The sequence below is a fragment of the Calidris pugnax genome, unplaced genomic scaffold, assembly GCF_001431845.1.
Source record: "Calidris pugnax isolate Ruff unplaced genomic scaffold, ASM143184v1 scaffold164, whole genome shotgun sequence".
NCBI classification, from domain to species: Eukaryota; Metazoa; Chordata; class Aves; order Charadriiformes; family Scolopacidae; genus Calidris; species Calidris pugnax.
The window spans coordinates 1,114,815-1,119,164 of NW_015090895.1; positions in this window are offsets into that span (position 1 = coordinate 1,114,815).

A 4,350-nucleotide genomic window follows, 5' to 3' on the forward strand; every position below is an offset into this window, starting at 1 on the left:
AGCCTCCTAGACTGTTCCCTCTTGGCTGTATTTATTGCCAGCAGACATCTGGTCACCTGAAGACCTCCACGAGGACAAGGGCTAGCCATCTTGAGACTTCCCCTAGCTGTGTCTAGAATATTTCCTATGCCTCTGCGACCTCGTTGGGTGGTCTGCTACAGACTTCCACCGTGATGTCCGTCTTGTTGGCCCTCCCCATGATTCTTACCCATCAACTCTCAACCCTATCGCCAATAGAATTCTGTTCTAATCTGACATTTCTTCCTTTTGAGTGCATAGGGATTGATCTTTTTTGTCCGCAAAAAGGATTTGGGGATTTCTTTTTCTCAAATCCCTCGGTTTTGCCATAGGGCAGAGCTTGTGGAAGTTGGGAGTGTCATTACTTAGGGCAGTGATTGCCACCAAGGGTATCAAGTGAGGCTTTGCCCATGAAGGAAAGATGGCGTTGCCTCTGAAACACTTCAGATGCCAGCTTGGACAGTCGTGGCCAAATGTCCCTGCTTTGCTGACTCTTGCACAATCAGTGCAAGACCTGCAGATCAGCCCTGCAATTGATTTTCTTCTGTTGTGGCTGGCACGTGTGTTTTCCCTTTGGAAAGAACCTCCACCCCTTTTGACATCAAAGAGGGCTCCTGTAATCAAGAGGTTGTTTTGTCGGGAGTGGGAGACGGACCCGGAGTAACGATGTAACCTCAATATGAGTATGATCGTTCTCCCTTTATTCATGTTTTTACCAAGTATATACAGACAGGCAAGCAGAGCACGCGCTAGCGACAGCTCTACGATTGGCTGACAATCTCTGTTCACGCGACCAGAGCGCTCACACAATTGGTGTAGACCCCTTGTCCACGCGCAGCAACATTCTCTCCTCTTCTGGATGCGGTCCCGTTTATCTTATCTACCAAGTAGCTGCTGCTGCTTACTTCTGCTTTTCCCAGGAGAGCTCATGGTCATCTCCAGGCCTTTATCTACATCAAAGACTGGGTTGCTCATTGCAATTAAATCGTGGCCTTTTTCACACAGCCATTCCTCCACAATAATGCATTTTAATTTGAAAAAAATAATTAACTGTTGCTTGCATTATAACACTAATCCAAAATGCTTAATATAGATGCATAAACAGCCTAGTGTATGTTAAAACACATCAAAACTTGCTGATTCTCCTGATCCTTACTTTGAAAACAGCTAGTGGAGGGGCTTTTTCAAAAAATATAAATACCTTAAAAAGACAACCAAAGCTTTTTGAAGGTTTTGGGTGCTTTGTTATACTTTCAGAGTATATTTTTCATCTTTGAAAGAACTACAAATTGAATTACTAAGAACTCTGTCTGCATAATATACACACATTATTATAATATACTTTTTAGAAATATAATGTTCACATAAAAGATCATATTATATTATCAATTGAATACTGGATTCTTTCTCATTAGCATTGTAGCTGTAATTTTTGTAGCCATTTTTGAGATCACAACAAATGACAAGTCACTTCTTGGTTTTTTTTGTTGATTTGCTGGTTTTGGTTTTGTTTTGTTTTGTTTTTTCACATATTCAAGATCTTTTTGAACTAGCCCTACAATTAAGGCTTCATTACAATAGCCCATTTTAACAGAAGTTTTAGGTTTTTTTATTTGCAAGAATATCACTGAAATAGCAAAATCCAAAACATAATATACATATATGCTTATTTTTATATGTGAATTTTTCATAGAACCTTGATGAAAAGTGAATTGAAAACAATACGCATTCTAACTTCACCAAACTTGAATTCTTACACAAACTGAGTTCTAGTGGTGACCTCATACAATGCAACACTGCTGGATTCACCTATCTGACTGGCACACTTTTCACTTGATGTTATTCTTCATTGACAATGTTGTAGATTTCTGTCTTGAGACCGTGGAAAGCATTTGTTTGGATATCTCCTAAGGCGATTGCCTCACAAAACACAGGGCATGTTCTCTATGGGACTATATTGATACAGAGGTAGAAATGAGTTTGCAAGCTTTTTCACTTGAATTCTTGTTTTGAATAGATATAACTATGCTGGATTTAGAGCAGCAAGAAACTCTTGGGTTTGGTAATGAAAATAAAGGTATAGATTTAATCCAACAACAGGTTAAATCTTCAAGTCCACACATATGATTTATATTTTGGCCCTAGTCACTGTTTGTTTCCAGCAGGCACGTAATATATCTCTGTCTAGAAAGGAAATTTTAAGACATATCATTCTACTCTAGTGCTTGTACCCTTTCCAATGATGGTTCATGAATAGGCTTAAAAATCATGGGTTACCTCTCTTGTTGAAGATTTACTATGATTATTATCCATAGCTACTTCTGTGATAGTAAGGATGTTTTCTGCTTTGTAAACTGTTCCTTTTGCTTTGTTTCAGTGGTACTGCAAGGCCATAGAAGAGTAAAGGTTCTGGGGATGTCTGAACTATTTTGTTGGAACTGAGGAACAGTAACAGCCCAGAAAGTAAAATTCTTTATATGAAGTTTAAACAGACATCACTGTTGTGTTGCCTTTCAGCTACCAGAGAAGAAACAGAAAGATTCCCCATTATACTGAGCCAATTTTTTTTAGGGAAGAAAACCAGAGAAGCAACATAAGAATTAAGTGAAGTGAAATTAAAATAATTTTTCTGTAACAAAGTTCTTCATTTACAGAAATCAAACAAGAATTAAGAACACAATTAATTAATAGTTATGCTATGCCACGTGAGCTATCTCCTTTAAAAGAAATAAAATTTCTTTTAGGCATAATCTGGATTGCTTTGAGTTATTGCTAAGACAAGAACTCATTTGAAAACATTGCAGAACAACACACATACAAAAGAAAACCACAGCCATAGCCTTGGGAGTTCAACCCAGGAAACTTACTAGCTATGGCAGAAACTGGAGCATATCTTTCTCAAACAGTTTGGTTAGTCTCTTCTTATTATTTCTAAACATGGAAGGCCTCCATTGCTTTGGGAAAAAAAAATGCAGAAATGGGAAAAAATAATTTCTTCACTACATTTACAAATCTCCTTACATAGTTCTCATTAAATTAGGAGCTGAGGATTATTACCCTACTGCTGCCCTGAAAGAAGTGAAAAACTACAGTTCTGTATTTCTATCCATGAACCTTTTCAGGCCTCCCAAATTTAAAATTACACTATATAGCCATCCTGAAAGACCCCAAGAAATGCAGAGATAACAAGAAACCTCACATCTTGCCAAAGGGAGAAATAATACCATGAAACATATTTGGCTTTCATAACATATGCTTACATTCAATCCTGGGGGCGGGAATAAAAAACAAAGGATAAAATCCACTCCCTAACAATAACAATACCAAACAAAACCACTTGTCAAGTCTGTGTTTATATTCACCCTACACCAGTACCTGTTTCCTAGCCCACGGACTCTGTTTCCAGGCAACTCGTGTATGCTTACCTCTTTCACATTACTCATACACTGCAAACTTTCCAGTGCATTAACCTGCAATCTTCCATCTTTCTGTAAAAACTGCCTCACTTACAGTCTGCATGCTTGCAACAATCTTGTACACTTCCTCTGGCATATGTTTGACAAAAAATAATCCTTTTAGGACTTTAGCTAGGTTATCTAGCTCATACTTCTCTGAATTCTGTTTTCACCTGCTACAGCCAAGAACACTTTCCTGCTACAGGGCTACCAGTCACAAGGCTATCTTAATTATGTTAATCACTCTCTCCCAGCTAATACAATTAACCATAATTAGCTGATCTCTTTCCTCCTATACTTTGGTCCCCCAGGGGGATTAGGAGTTATTAAACTAGATGAATACCCAATCCCTCTTGTATAATTGTCTCCCAGGAAGAGTCACAGGGCAGAAAGGCAGGCTCTGCCCATGTTCTTACCTGACCCAGCCTGAATGAGAAGCGGAAGTTCTTGAAGAATCATTGACTGAAAACATGTGTTCCATTATAATGATCTTACATGGAGGATGGAACTCATACCACAAGAGTCTGCTTAAGGATTAGAAAGTATTTTAAGTCTGCTGTGGATTTTCCTGGAGTACTAAAATGATGTTTGTCGTTAACACTACTGCAGAGGCACGTACTATAGTTACTGCTGCACAATTTTTTCTCTTCCTTTATATACTGGACATGAAACTCCCCTTGCATGTATGGGGTTGATTGTCTTCTGCTTGGCATGCAGTGTAGTCATACACAATTAGAGGAATCACAAAACTGCAGCCATATAAAGTAAATGAGTTGCAAAGGAATCATGTCCTGTCTGGCACTATCATTCTGCTGCCATTTTGCATTGTAGCCACTAGTGACCACATTGCTAAAGCAATCTTCAAAGATCTCATATG